Genomic DNA, 16,230 nt, shown 5'->3' with positions numbered 1-16,230 from the left:
AAAAGCCCTCGGGTTTATTAGATGAGCAAACTTTGTTGAACTTGAAGAGAACAGCTGCAGCTGATCGACTGGTAGGCACACACATGTGTGAATGTGTGCGTGACATATATTTCATATACATAAGTTTACCAATCAACTACAACTGTTCCCTCCAGGTTTACATATCCAAATTTATAGATATCAACATACACACACATATACACAAACACACATACATACAGGTCCTGTGGATTTTCATCCTACTTTATTTTAATTGCAGCTAGGATTGACTTTTAACAAATTTAATTAGCTGTAAATACCTACAGAAATGCACATTTTTTATGTTGCAAACACTGTATCATTTAACCCAGCTGAACAAACAGTCACTGCAGGTTCACTAAGTACAAGGCACTCACTAGGAACAACATGAGAAAGAGATGGTCCCTGTCCTCAAGGAGCTTATAGTTTAGAATAAGGCACAAGACAGCTCCACAGGCCACTATGGAATCGATAATACAAACATGCAAAATTTGTTTTACTCTACAGAGGGTGGCTGGCGGAACCAAGAAGCTCTGTATTTGAAAAGGGTTTTCTAGAGTATAAGACTATTTTGTACAGGTTTCCACAGTTTAATCTATTAGGTGGTAGGTGGTAGGGGTGAACTTTAGGGAGTGGATCCAGATAAAACTATTTTAATGAAACTTCCATAGCTAATTAAAAACAGAGCAAATTGTATGATACAAGTAACTCAAATGAAAGTCTATTTTCAAAGCAGGTGACGACTGTTGTAATTGAAAGGAAGATTGTTTAGATCAGGAGACAAGAAGCTCTCCTAATAACTCAATGGCTTCTTCAGGAAGTGGACTAGATGAGTCGTCCACCAAAAGGAGGAACTCTCCATCCCAATCAGTGAAGCTGTGACCATCTCAAATCGAGACCTCCCAAAGGCAGTACGTAGCAGTGCGGCAGCATTTCTCATCACTTACGTAGTCCCTTAACGAGTATGTACCCCTTGTGCACTGTGAGCCCCTGACAAACTACGTATGTTTGTGTCCGACCTGGTGGCAGCCAACTTCATCATTGCCCATGGGACAAAACAAATTTCAACTTGTGTCACTTGCATATGTTTATATAAGACTAACCTTCACTAAAACTCTGAAGCAGATGAAACTGATCTCCAGCATACCTTCACCAGCTTCCTCACCCTGCCCTTCCACCTTCTGCCCTGGACTTGGGCCCAGTTACTCCCTGACCTCCCCCTTTCCCATTGCAGTAGCAGCCCCAGCCTGAGTTCACAACTTTCCTCTCCACCTCTCCCTCTCCTATCCTTGGTTGCTTGATATGTCATTCCCTTGGGACTCATAGGCAATTGAAGCCAGCTTCATAAACTAATTCAAGTTAAAGTGTTCATGGCAAGCAATGACTAATATGGCCTCCCTTGCTCCCTTCTTCCTTCCCTGTAGGGTGTCTCAAAACCCAGCAGCTAGAGAGTGAGCCCAAGACTCCATCTGGGTATAACAACAGATGGAGAGAGGGCCAATCTTGTTCTTGTCTCCCAAATACCAGGGGATCTCTATTTCAAAGAAAGCAGCATATTAGGCCTTCTAGAGGTCATCAGAAATCACAGATTTGGAGCTGCCAGGGACCTGCAAAGCCATCTGCTCCAGATTCATTCATTTTATAGATGAGGCAACTGAAGTTCAGAAAAGTTAAGACTTGCCTTCCATAAGGTCACAAAGGGAGTGAGTGACAGAGCCAGGGGAAAATTCATGTCTGCTCATTCCAAAATCAGTGCTTTCCCTTCTGCCAGGCTGCTTTCCCTATGATTTGGGTAGAGACAGAAAGAGTTTCATGAGGAAATTCAGGAGGCTTTTAAACTAATTTCCCTACCCACTTTTTTTTTCAATTGCTTTTCCTCTGAAATAAAGATTTCAACAGTGTTGAAAGTCAATGGCACTGCCTGGTAACTCCTCTGCACCTTCTAGCCTTGGAGCTGGCAAAGGACACTTCGAGGTAAATGACTTGTCCAGGATCACGTGGCTAGCAAGTGTCCAGGGTAAGAACTACAAGGTCTGCCCTCACTCTACTCTAACACACTGATTTTCATTCTTACTAACATGTGACAGATCACTGAATGCTGCGTGGCATGAACCAGAAGTCAGGTCCAATTTTTAGAGAAGCCATGTTAGTGATCACAAAGGTACAGTGTGTCGTGGCCCCCAATTTGTCTTTTCTCTTCATAGGCAGTTTTAGCTTGTTTCCAAGTTGTCTTTAGAAATCAGTGAGTGATGGTGACGTTGGATTATCAAGGAAAGAGGAAAAAATCACCAGGTGTCAAGTTCTGAAAACCTACTTGACCTTCCTCTAATAGCCTGATTACTTAGAGGGTGCTGGAGAACAAAGGCCTTTGCATATCTTAGGGAATCGTCTATGATAACTCTTGTCCTGGTGACAACAAATTCCCTACAAAGAATGATTCTCTAAACCCAACCCTTTTTTCTGGTCCTCTGCCCATATTTCTAACAAAAATATCTGCCCAGATGCATCACAGCGGGCTACTGAGCTACAACACCAATATGACCTGTAAGGAAACCTGGCCCTTCAATGGCCCTTTTATATAGTTCAAATTTTCTATACCTGCAGAGTCCACCTCAATTTTCCAACCACTCATCAAAATCAAAGCAAACAACATAACATAATAAAATTGGAGAGCTTATAGGAGGAAGGAAATAGTGGGTCAAAATCCCTGTGAAACAAACCCTTCTTTTTCTTCTCCTTGTTCATCGGCCAACTGACCACAGAAGGCTGGGCAATACTTCATTTCCTCTCCAGTTCCTGTCTATGTGTAATATCATTCTGGAATTATATATGCATATATATACACACTTATACACACACACACACACACACACACATATACATATACCTATACACACTTCAACACTTCAATGAAGAGAAGAGCTCATCAATGGAGGTGTAACCTTCAAAGATACAGATTACAATCTACTCAGTTAGCTGGTGGCACAGGAGCTAGAGTGCCAGGCATGGAGCCAGGAAGACCTGAGTTCAAATCTGGTCTCAGACACTGCCTAGCTATATGACCCTTTTTGCCTCAGTTTCCTCATCTGTAAAATGGGGATAATCAAATAAGATAATAATTGCAAAGTGCTTAGTACAGTGCCTGAAGCATATTATGGGTTATTTAAATGTTAGGGATTATTAAGTTAGTTGTTCTTACAATCCCATCATACCTTCTCATCCTCTGCAATCCCTGTCCATTTCTTCTTTTAAATTCTCCATAAAGAATCTACTCAATGCCCCAGAAGGCTTCTTTGACATTTCATGAAATGTAAATAGTAGCAATAAGACAAGAGAAAAAATTAAAGGTAAAAACATTGGCAAATAGGAGACAAAACTGTTTTTATTTGCAGATGACATGACGATTTACTTAGAAAACTTAGAGAATCAGCACAGAAACTAATTAGAATAATTAATAGCTTCAATATTGAAGAAAGCAGGGAAAACCATAAGACCATATAGCTATGACCTAAATAACATCCCTTAAAAATATGAAGTGGAAGTGATGAATAGATTCAAGGAATTAGATCTGATAGAGTGCCTTAAGAACTATGGACAGAGATTCGAAATATTGTACAGGAGACAGCAACAACAACAACAAAAACATTCCAAAGAAAAAGAAAAGCAAGAAAGCAAAATGGCTTTACACATAGCTGAGGAAAGGGAAAGGGAAAGGAGAAAGGGAAAGATATCCCCAGTTGAATGCAGACTTCCAGAAAATAGAAAGGAGAGATAAGGAGGTTTTCTTAAATGACTTATGCAAAGAAAGAGAAGAAAACAACAGAATGGGAAAGACAAGAGATCTCTTCAAGAAAATTAGAGATATCCAGAGCAAGCGACCATTCTTGATTGCTTTAATCAATTTAACTGTTTGAAGTTTGATCTTATATATGTTTTACTGCTTGTCTTTATAGTTATTTTCCTTCACAAAGCTTTGAAAATGGACAAGGGGATATTCTCAGATATTGATATAATAACTCTGAGTGTGGGCACCCATATTCTTTATAGGTAAAATATTTGTTTCACATGGCACAAAATATTTAAATATTTAGAACTGAGTATTAGGATAATTTTGGGGGGGGTTGTTAACATTTGGTTATAGTGTACATAATAATAAAAACTTGTCTTATACTTCAAAAAAAAAAAAGAAAGAAAATTAGAGATATCAAGGGAACATTTCATGCAAAAATGGGCATGATAAAAGCCAAAAATGGTAGGGATTTAAAAGAAGCAGGAGACATTAAGAAGAGGTGGCAGGAATCCACAAAAGAACTACACAAGAAGGATCTTAACATCACTGATTACCACAATCTAACAGCCAGACATCCTGGAGAATGAAGTCAAGTAGGACTCAGGAAGCATTGCTAACAATAAGACTAGTGGAAGCTAGTGATGGAATTCTAGCTGAACTATTTAAAATCCTAAAGGATGACGCTGTTACAGGGCTATCCTCAATATGCTAGCAGATTTGGAAAACCCAACAGTGGCCACTGGAAAGGAAAAATATCAGTTTAAATCCCAATCATTAAGAAGGGCAATGCCAAGGAACTTTCAAATTACCTAACAATTGCACTCATTTCACATGCCAGCAAGGCTATGCTTAAGATTCTGCAAGCCAGGCTCCAGCAAGATGTGAACCAAGAATTACCAGAAGAGCAGGCTGGTTTTCAGAGGCAGGGGAACTAGACAACAAATTGCCAACTTGTGCTGGATTATGGAAAAAGCAAGGGACTTCCAGGAAAAAAAAAAACCAGCTACTTCTGCTTCATTGATTACACTAAAGCCATTGACTGTGTGGACCACAACAAATTGTGGCAAGCCCTCAAAGAGATGGAAGTACTCGATCATCTTACTTGTCTCCTTGAGCCCTTGTATGCAGGCCAAGAAGTAACAGTTAGAACCAAACACAGAACAATTGATTGATTTAAGATTGGAAAAGGAACATGACAATACAGCCATATATTGTCACCTTATTTATTTAACTCGTATACATATTTCACATTTCACATCCTGTGAAATGCCAGGCTGGATGAAGCAAAGGCTGAATTGAGGTTGCTTGGAGAAATATCAACAATCTCAGACATGCAGAAGATTCCATTCTGATGGCAGAAAGTGAAGAAGAATGAAGAAGCCTCTTGATGAGAGTGAAAGAGGAGGGTGTAAAAGCTGGCTTGAATTAACATTAAAAAAACAAAAACTAAGATCTTGGCAACTGGTCCCATCACTTCCTGGCAAATAGAGGGAGAAGAAATGGAAACAGTGTCAGATTTTATATTCTTGGGCTCAAAGATCACTGCAGATGGCGACTGCAGCCATGAAATTAAAAGATGCTTGCTCCTTGGAATGAAAACTACAGCAAATCTGGACAGCGTATGAAAAAGTAGAGACATCACCTTGCTGACAAAAGTCCAGATAGTCAAAGCTCTGTTTTTTCCAGTAGCAACGTCTGGCTGTGAAAATAGGACTATGAGTCTCTTGGACAGCAAGGAGATCCAATCAGTCAATATTTAGGGAAATTGATTCAGACTACTAATTGGAAGGACAAATACTGAAGCTGAAGCTTAACTCCTTTGGCCATATAATGAGAAGACAGGACTCACTGGAAAAGACCATATGTTGGGAATGACTGAAGGCAAAAGGAAAAGGGGATAGCAGAGGATAAGATGAATAGATAGAATCATGGAAACAATGAACATGAATTTGGGCAGACTTTGAGAGACAGTGGAGAACAGAGGGGCCTGGCATGCTGTGGTCCATGGGGATCACAGAGTTGGACACAATTGAATGACTGAACAACAATGACAATAGCCATAGCTTCAGTAGAAGATACAAAATAAATCCATAAAAATCAATAACATTTCTAAATAGCAATAACAAAATCCAGAAGAAAATAATAGAAAGCAAAATCTTATCTATAACTACTACAAAATGCATAAACTATCTGGGACTGAATCTACTTAAGACATATACAATGCTTCTGTAAACATAATTATAAAATGTTCCTTAAAGAATGACTTAAATTATTAAAGGAATAATCTTTGCTCAGGGTTAGGCTGCACTAATAAACTAAAAAATCTGATACTACCTACACTAATTTAAAATTTTAGTGTTGAACCAATCAAACTACAATGTGGTACTTTAAAGTGCTAAGCAAAATCATGGCAAAATTCATTTAGAGGAACAGAAGATTAAGGTACCTTCCAGGTCTCAAATTACATTATAAAGCAACAATCATCAAGACCATTTGATACTGGTTAAAAAACAGTAAATAAGGTTAGCGGATCAAGCTAAATACGAAAGTATCAGAAACAAACTCAATAGCTTAGTATACAACAAACCTGAGAAACCTAAATTACTGAAGGAGGAATGCTCTACTGAACAAAAACTACTATGAAAATGAGAAAGCAACAAAGCAGAAATTAAGTTCACAAGAACATCCTATACCATTTAACAAAATAAATTCAAAATGGGTATGGGATAGGTAGATAGATGTATAGATAGATTGATAGATTAATAGATAGATGACAGATAAATGGATAGACAGATAAGACAATCAAAGAGAGCTTTTATTTTATGTGACCTCAATATAAAAAGTCACAGCATAAAATAGATAAGAGTGAGAAGTCTTAATCAAAAGGACAGAGAAAATGGAAAAAGACAGAGTGGGTATTTTAAATTAGATGAAATTGAAAAGCTTTTCACAAACAAAATCAATATACCCAGGATAAGAAGGGAAACTGTTAATTAAGGAAAAAATCTTTCTAGCAAATATCTTTGGCAAAAGTCTGAAATTTCAAATATATAAAGCTTTTCAATTTCATCTAATTTAAAATACCCCTCTTTCTTTTTTTCTAATTAGAAAGAATCTAAGACCAGAGCCACTCACTAATGGAAAAGTGCTTAAAGGATATGAACAGCTTTCAAAACCAGAACTGCAAACGACTAATGATAATAGCTAGCACTTTCCAAATATCATCTCATTTGATCCTCACAAGAACCCTGGGCATGGGGGCTATTATTATCCTCATTTTACTACTTGGGAAACAGAGGCATACAGAAGTTAAGTGAGCTGCTCAGGGTAACGCAGTAAGTGTCTGAGGCCCCATTTGAACTCAGGTCTTCTTGACTCCAAGCCCAGCACTCCATCTACTGTACCACCTGACTGTCTACTAAGGACTATTTAAAAGACTGCAACAGAAATGAAAAACAAAACAACTCTGAAGTTTTACCTAATATTCAGCCAACTGACAAAGAGAACAAAAGAAAGAAACTGTCACCACTGCAGGAGTTCTGAGAAGCCAGGCACATTAATACACTGTTTGTGGAACTATGAATTGGTCCAACTATTCTGGAAGGCAATGTGGAATTATGATAAAAGAAAAAATGGACTAAAATGCCTATATAGAGATCACACAGCTAGGTGTATACCCTAAAGTGGTGTAAAAAAATCAAAAGCATCAGTAAACACCAACAATTTTCCAGGAGTACCTTTTGTGTCAGCAAAACATTAGAAACAAAGTTGGTGCCCATCAATTAAGTACTGGCTAAATAAATCGTGGTACACATGAATGCGTTGGAAAATGACTGCTGTATTAGGGAAAAACATGAAGAATGTGGAGAACCATGAGAGGACTTACATAACTGATTTAGTGAAAAGTAAAAGAAAAAAACAAATGGAATAACAATATATACAATGACTTCAAGAATATAAAGTGAAAGACCCAAAAATGCTGGAACAGAATTATCCCTTATTACAATGCCCAAGTGTAGCCCTGAAAAATCAAAAAATGCGTCGCCTTGAGTTCTTGGCAGGGATGGAGCCCTGGAGGGTGGATGCTGCGTCTAGCGCCAGCCAGAGTTGAGGGCTCACGCGATTGGCTGAATTTGTTATAAGGGCAGGCTCAATGGGGAGAGAAGGGGAAGGGAGGGAGTATCTTCAGAAATGAAAATGATACCAAAACAAAGGACATCAGTTAAAAATAAAATGTCACAAGCTCCCTGGGCACCACTGCCCCACTGGAGGTGTTCTCAGTTACCGTTCGTTCTCGCTACACCGACCACCTTTGACAAGTCAGTTTCCCGGACATCTCTTACTGAACGATAATCGTTCTTCTTAACATGCTGTATTCCACTTATGCCCATTCTGGATATCTCCATTGCCCTTCAGATGATGCACAATTTTGATTCCTCAGAGACAGAGATGCTCCTTGATTGACAGCAATACATCACCGAAAGAATCCTGCCATTTTCAAAAGAGGGGCTTTTTCATCACAGAGCAGCTAGGGATACTCAAAGTGATACACAACTTCAAAGACCCAGTACAGACCACTCTCTTTCTTCTGTTCAATTCTCGACCCAGTTCATTATCCGTTTGTAGTACCCATCCAAGATACCAGTTGATAGATGACCTCAATGGGCAGCCCATTAAACCATTCATCATAGTCTAAACAACTGACATTTTTCATCCATTTTTTTTCCTGAAGGGCTCATTAAGCCAATTTCATTTGAGTGGCTGTGAAATTGTTTGAGGAGGTCCTATAATATTCTGAGGATCAATGTAATCAATACATAGGACCATCCAGAGGATTTCACTGTTTACAAAGCAATCTCTCTTCCATTTGACCTCCTCCATGATGGAAGCAAAAAACTCGGATGAAGAGTTGTCTCTCTTGTTTTATAACTAATTTGATATAGATAATCATAGGATCATGGGACAGATAGAGTGTCCTCGTGCTCCACTGTGATATAATGGGACCTATATGGGGCTTATAAGAACCAAATGCATAATAATGAATATCAATTAATTGGTTTTGTTTTGTCATCAAGTCAACCAAGTTGATTGCTTAGAACGAAAAGTAGCAAGAAACCAATAAAAGGGAAGTCAACAAGCATTTTTTTTTATTTTTTAACAAACATTTATTAAAAGCCTACTATGTGCCAGGCATTTTGCTAAGTGATGTATGTAGTACAAGAGAATCTGTACCTGTGCAGATACAGAATTATAATTATAACCTGCAAAAAGAAGACACGGAGTTTGACAGGTTCCTTGGATTAGCATTTTGACATCTGCATTCACTGTGAAGAATTACATTGTGATTTCTGTCAAATGTGCCCAGAATGTGCCAGCTTTGGCTTGGCTTGGAGTCCCAGGGCTTTTCCTTCAGGGCAGAGAGTGGGAAGGGTGGGGCTCAGCAGCAGGCCAGAAGTACAATTAATAGGTTTGGAAAACCACAAAAGTGCAAGCTGGCCTACAGGAGTTGTGGATAGTAAAAGAGAATGGGCCTGGGCCCTGTTTGCTCTGTCAGCCACATTAGGGATCAAAGCCAGGAGATCAGAGGTGAAGAGAAGTCAAGGGTCAATCAGGGCTGGACCATGATGGTGATAGGAGCAAGAATCCTCACTGAACCAGGATGAAGGAAGAGGCCACTGCATTCAGGAGTCAATTTGAGTGACAAAAAGGACAAACAGCAATATGACTGATGAAGTGGGTTAGAACTGGAGAAGGTACAGGTGAGATCTCTTCCAGGATGGTGAGTTGCGCCAATAGAGACTTGATATTAAGCTCCATCTTTTAACAAGTAGCCTAGGTTTTTTGGAGAAGCTTTATGGTGGATAAGGACAATCTGTCCCAACAGTAAAAGGACCTAGCCCTATCAGGGTATCATCTTCTGTATCTTCCTCACTCCAGAAATCCTCTAAGCCCATTGAGTGAGAGGGAAGGGGGTAGGGAATGCGAGGGAATGCTGTATCTTGAAGACCAATGGGGAAGGGCCACGATTGGTGCTGGCCCCTAATCCATAGTCCTTGGGACCCTCCCTGTCATGTTCAGCCCCCTAGGGTGTGCCAGAAAGGCCAGCAATAACACATTAGAGCAGGGTCCTGACAACCAGGGTATTGTTAAAGAAGATTTTTATCTATCTCTGTATTTCCTAAAGAGAATGTTAGAGTCTGGACAGGTCTCTAACTCCATTCTCAGTTGTCAGAATATGGCTAATTAGCCACCTACATGCTCTGTTTGGAAAGAAGAGAATTTCTTCTGCTCTGTGTCTTTAACCTGAAGTCAACTACTTGACTTTATTTGGGATATAGCTGAGAGGTAGAGCTAACTATGAATAACAAAACCTGTATGATTAATTGATGTCAGAGCAATAATAATCTTCACAGCAATTTTTTCCAGACACTGCTGAAGCATTAAACCACTCAATAGAGGAGGGGGGGGAGACATTTGGGTGAATTTCAAGATGAATTATCGAAACGTCACCACTAATGACAGTCTGGTAAAGGAGAACTATGTGTGTCACTTCTGGTAACATGGAGGTAAATGTCACAGCGTTTCCCAGCACACCGATACACAGCAAATGCCCAAGCAATTTTGGAAGGCAAAGATATTTGCAATATTGCTTAAATCCTTTACACCGTAGATAGGTTGTAATATGGTTGGTAGAAAAGATACAGTCATCATAAACTCTTGTATTCGTTTTTCATATAATTTGCCATTTGTCAAATGTTAAGGAGAGTAAACTATCTGAGAAATGACTGAAAACTCCCCATCTCATGATTCCTTTTTCTCTCCTGAACATTAATCACTTTGACTATCTCCTTCTAGCTCCAGAGGGCCAATGAGCATTGCCTCAGAGACTGAAAAGAACAAAAAATTATCCATCTGCCACCCAGAGGATGGGGACACAATCTATTCTCTTCTTGTCCCTCACTCTACCCTACATCCTCATAGGGGGCCTTCCTCCTTTGGTTTCACAACTTTGCCTGTGACCTCGAAGTGGAAAAAGGAAGATAAATCAGTTGTTGTTGGTCTAATAATTAGCAAACCCATTAAACATGGGTAGAACTCTCCAAATCTGAGAAATCATTTAGCTATAGGTTGTTTTCAAAACTGTCATTAAGTGACCTAAATAAAAGTAGCCAAAGATGTTTCACCCTCAGAAGAAATTCTTCCAGTTTCCCCTATTCAGGTGGAATGGCTTCCAGCAAAGATCAAATTGTAGGTCTCTAATTTCCCTTAGCATCACCACATCCACATTCCCCAGCTGCCACATTTAGCCTTCCCTGTATAGGACCATCTATTCCCGTCTAGTTCCTTGGGTGCACCAGAGAAGTGCAGATATTCATAGTCAACCAGATGCATGTGAACACTTACCTATTTATCGTCCCATTGAGACTCAAGAAATACGTTTCCTCCACGAACTCTCCTACCTCCAAGATCTATGAAAATTGGACCAATGAAAGCCGGTCAATGCATTCCTCCTGCTTAGAAGTTGTTTGCTGCCAAGGTCATTTATTCTTAGAACGTGTTTACTGGAAAAAACCAGTTGTATTTAAATGATTGTTTAGGGAAAAATAAAGTCTATGGGTGAGTCATGAGAAGAAAAAAAAAGGTCATTTGAGAAGATTTCAGCAGAAGAAGGAATTGATAAAGAATATGGAAATGAATTCTAATTAGACTGAAAGGCTCCAAGACTGTACCCTGTAGTGAAATTAGTGTCTTCAATAGACAATGCTCCTCGTTAACAATGGGAATCTCACTTTTATTACACTTTAACTTGGATTTTTGTGTCTCATGTTGTACCACTTAAAATAGGCATTAATGACCACAATGAATGAGTCTCTTTGCAGTGGCTATTCTGAGCTCCTTGAATGAGCATGCTATCTAGCTGGGACCTTTGGAAGGGAAACTGTAATATACTAGATAGTGCGTAGTCTGATAACAGGTAATGATCCGATGAGAAGAGAGTCACCTCTCTGAGGAGCTCTTGGCATCTTGCCAAACTCACGCAACCCACACCTGTGCACGTTAAGTCTTTGAGGGGGTGGTGCAATGAGGACAGGACTTGGTGAAGACTCCAACTGTGTATCTGATATTGCTGCTCTCTTGAAGACTTGGTCAAAGCTGCTCTTATTCTGGCCTGCCAGTGAAGGCCGAAGACAAGACTTCCGGATTCACAATTAGCACTGAGTAGAACTGGGTGTTTCTATAGACACAATTACATTGTGAGCACTTCATCATGCTGGGAAACTTTTCTCTTTTCCTCTATTTAGCACAATAAAAGAGTGGGGGGGGGGAGGAAGGGAATTCTAAGACAGAACGGGAGCCAGAGACAGAGAGAGAGGGAGGACAGAAAGGTAAGGAGCTTTGGTTCTTTTTCCAAGACACCAGGGTGCCATACTATATTAGTCTAAAATAGAGGCCTCTTCTATAACACCACATTTTGCATGTTTTAAGTCTGAAAAATCTCAAAATACAAAAAAAGTGATGTTCACCATTTATTAACTGGGAAGCTCTAGAAGCCTATTTATCTATATACATATAGACACATACATATCTCTCACTGCCCATATCAGTGAGTGTATTCTCTCTGCCATACTGCCTCATAGCTATAAAATACATATACATATATGTCTCCCTATTTGATTATTCTCTTATGTGTGTGTGTGTGTGTGTATATGTGTATATATATATATAGATAGATAGATATATAGATATAGATATAGATATATATGAGATTTGCAAAGTCCCTTTAGTATCTCTGGAAGGAGAAAACAGGAAGTGTGTGTACATGTGTGTGTGTGTGTGTGTGTGTGTGTGTGTTTTGGGGGGAGCACCAACTAAATGCAAAATATTGATGAATCTATGCATTGTTGCAGACAGGACTGGGTTTAAAGGCAGGCAAGCCAATTACTGTCAAAAATAAAAGGACAGAAGGTTAAATTTTGCAACTAGAGAGATATGACAGCTATTTGCTTCTACTCTTTCTCTAACAATCAATACATGGAAGAGTAAATGTTATTAAACTAATTTACTCTTCATCAAAAATCAGAAATGAATAGAATAATTGACTCTTTATAAACAGCAAGTAACACAGCTAGGAGAAGGCTTTATGGAAAGACAAGACCATCCCCACCTCTAACCAGACTGTCCACTGCAAGAATCCACTTCTTTAGGGTTTACTGGATCATCTGCTAAGGCCTGTTCCTCCTAGGGGCAGGACTCTGTCCATGGTCCTGTGTGGGGTTTGTCACTGTGATGTTTTATGAACCTGGATCCTAGAAAGGCCTATTTCCTAGGGGTCAGGGGTGGTGTGTCAGAGATGAACCATCAAAAGATGAGCTGGAAAGTAAGTGAAGTTTCTTGTCTGAGCTAGGGAGGAGTTTTCACTGGGATCACAACCTGTCCATCACCTCAGTTTGATCAGTGAGAAAAAGAAGGAAGGGAGAGAAGGAAGGAAGGAAGGAAGGAAGGAAGGAAGGAAGGAAGGAAGGAAGGAAGGAAGGAAGGAAGGAAGGAAGGAAGGAAGGAAGGAAGGAAGGAAATGTTGATTAAGTACCTACTATGTGTCAGGCAATATACTAAATACTTTACAAATATTATCTCATTTAATCCTCACAACAACCCTGGGAAATAGGTGCTATTATTATCCCCACTGTGTACAGTTGAAGAAACTGAGTCAAATAGGTTAAGTGACTTGCCAGGGTCAAACAACTAGTAAGTATCTAAGGCTGCATTTGAACTCAGGTCCTCCTGACTCCAGGCCCCATCCATCCAAGAGGCATGAAGATTATGAGAATGAAAGGAATTTGGAAGTGGAAGGTACAAGGTGGGCAGGACAACCAGGAATGGATTCACCTAGTCTCAGCTCAAACTAAGCAAAGTTGGGCATCACCTGAAAACTCTGTCAGCACACTGCTTAAACCACCGACCATGTTGCTAGAAAGAGGAATTCAGGAAAGGGAGGTCACTGCTGGGAAAAGGGACCTTGTTCCTGATGTAACAATCCAGGAACGTAAGCCAACGAGAAAGAAACCAACACGGGGATGAGAGCAGCTTCTGGCCTGCACAGAGCTGGAAGCAGCAAGCATTCATTTCATTTCCTCCCTCCCCTTCCTCGCATTCTTTGCACCATCTAAGCCTCTTCTTTCTACATTCCAGCTGGCCAAATACAGCTGTCAGTCCAAGGAAGAGTTTTAAAACTCTCAAAATATGGTATAAAAAGCAAAAGATCCTCCAACTCTAAGTCCAAAATGTATTTTCTCCAGCGCAACCTAAGGCTTCTATCCATGCGATGAGAAGAGCTTGTGGTGCCATCCATGCAGATGGCTCTGACGGGCTCCAGCCTTGCTGCCAGTCCTGGGGCCTTCTCTGGCCTGTTTCACCGATGTGTGTGGGCAATGGCGGATCAAAGGCATGTGCTTCATCATGCCTGCTGTTCTACCCAGCAAGCAGGAATCCAAAGGTTGACTACCGAGTTCAGTCAGACTCAAATTACTGTAGACCAAGGAAGGAGAGAGTGAAGGCTCACGTGGTACATCTCAAGATTTTCCCTTCTCTTTAGAGCTCATTCTAGGAATGGGTCACAAACTAGTGATTTCGTAATAGTAAGTAAATGTGGTCAGTAGAATCACAGAAACAGACTCACAGACCTCAGAAGCCATCTAATCCAAACCACATGTGAAAAAATAATTCTTGCAACAACACGCTCATTCAATGGCAATCCATCCACTGCTTAAAGATCTCCAGTTAGGCAGAACCCAGCATTCCTTGAGGAAAACCATTCCACTGTGGCAGGCAACATTGTTACGAAGGTCTTCCTGACAATAAGCCTCTATGCTCCTCTCTACAACATTTCTCCCTCCCTACCCCCCTCCAAGTCTCCCAGTTCTGCCCTCTGGGCCAAAGAGAACAAGGTTCATTCCATTGGCTTGATACAATCAGCAATTTGGAAGCCCCCTACACCTCTCTGAGTAGCGTGATTGCTGGAAATTATGCCAAATGATGGAGCAAACGAAGCCAGCTGTCAATTAAGCAGCATAACACCAAAGTGAGCATCTTCAGCGACTTCAGCAGGGTAATGGGATGTCAGGGAGATGAGGGGGGAGCAGAGGCAGCCTGAGCTTGTAGTTGAGAAGATCCGGGGTCAAACACTGCTTCTACCATGAAGTGAGCGAGCCTGGGGAAGGCCCTCAGCCTTTCTGGGCCTCAGGCTATTGCCAATGTCCCACCTGCCGCCCTAACAGGTCATTACAGCTGGTGGCCCAGGAAGGAAGGCTCCACAAACCCTGGACTTCACCCTGAGGGGATCAGTTCCTTTTCTCCCGTCTTGTGGCTCTTTCATAGCATGGCATCTTGGCACTGGAGTCGATTCTCACCAAATACACTTCATTGTTTTACTGTGCATATATAATGAGTAATGATAATAACGACAGCTAACATTTCCATAGTGCTTCAGGGTTTGCAAGGTGATTCACATGTATTACCTCATTTGTTCCTCAAAACACCCCTATGATGTAGTTACTACTTTTAACCCCATTTTACAGACAAAGAAACTGAGGCTGAAAGAGGTTAAGTACCTTGCACAGGGTCACACAGCCAGTTAGTATCTGACGTGGGATTCACACCTAGCTCTTCCTGACTCCCGGTGCAGGGTTCTGGCCACTACTCATCCCCACAGCTTAGCTCCCCAACCAGAGTCCAAGCTACTTAAAAGCAAGAACTAGGTCCTACATTCAACAAATACCTCTTAAGTACCAACTAGATGCAAGAGGTGTCTAACACATATTTTTAGTGTTCAGTTAATTGTGCCACTCCGCTCACATAAGCTTTCCAGTGCTGTCTCATCACATTCCTTATCAACATGAAGCTTCTTAGCCCCAGCTGTCAGTCCCCACATCCTGATTCTTCCTCATCCCACTCATTCTGCTCCATGCAGATGATCCACCTTACCATCCACCCCAGCATCCTTAGCTGTGACTTAAGCCTTGCAACCAAAGGCAGAGGTACCAGAGAAAAGGATACTTACTCTACATGAGCCATGATTAAAATGGGAGCTTTGGGCCAGGAATTCTGCTGTGGTTCTGGAGAATGGAAAGAACTTGGGATGGATGTGGATAATTCTGAGGAAGTATATTAGAAAGGTCTTGAAAACAACTGGGGAAAGATTAGGGAGAAGTCAAAGATGACACCCAGAAGCCTCTCTTTAAAGAAGGGAATTCTGAATATCATATATCAATAAGAAGTTTCATAACATCCTAGTGGGCTAAAGATAGAAGGAACCTCAAAGATCATCTAATCCAATTCCTGTGTTTTACAGATCAGGAAACAGAGGCCCAGCAAGACTGGATTTGGGGAGATAAGTCCTGTTTTATTATACTGAGAATAAGACA

The sequence above is a fragment of the Phascolarctos cinereus genome, unplaced genomic scaffold (genome assembly GCF_003287225.1).
Source record: "Phascolarctos cinereus isolate Bilbo 61053 unplaced genomic scaffold, phaCin_HiC Scaffold_8;HRSCAF=390, whole genome shotgun sequence".
NCBI classification, from domain to species: domain Eukaryota; kingdom Metazoa; phylum Chordata; class Mammalia; order Diprotodontia; family Phascolarctidae; genus Phascolarctos; species Phascolarctos cinereus.
The sequence above is the reverse complement of the archived record's forward strand: the minus strand, read 5'-3'. Positions refer to the sequence as shown.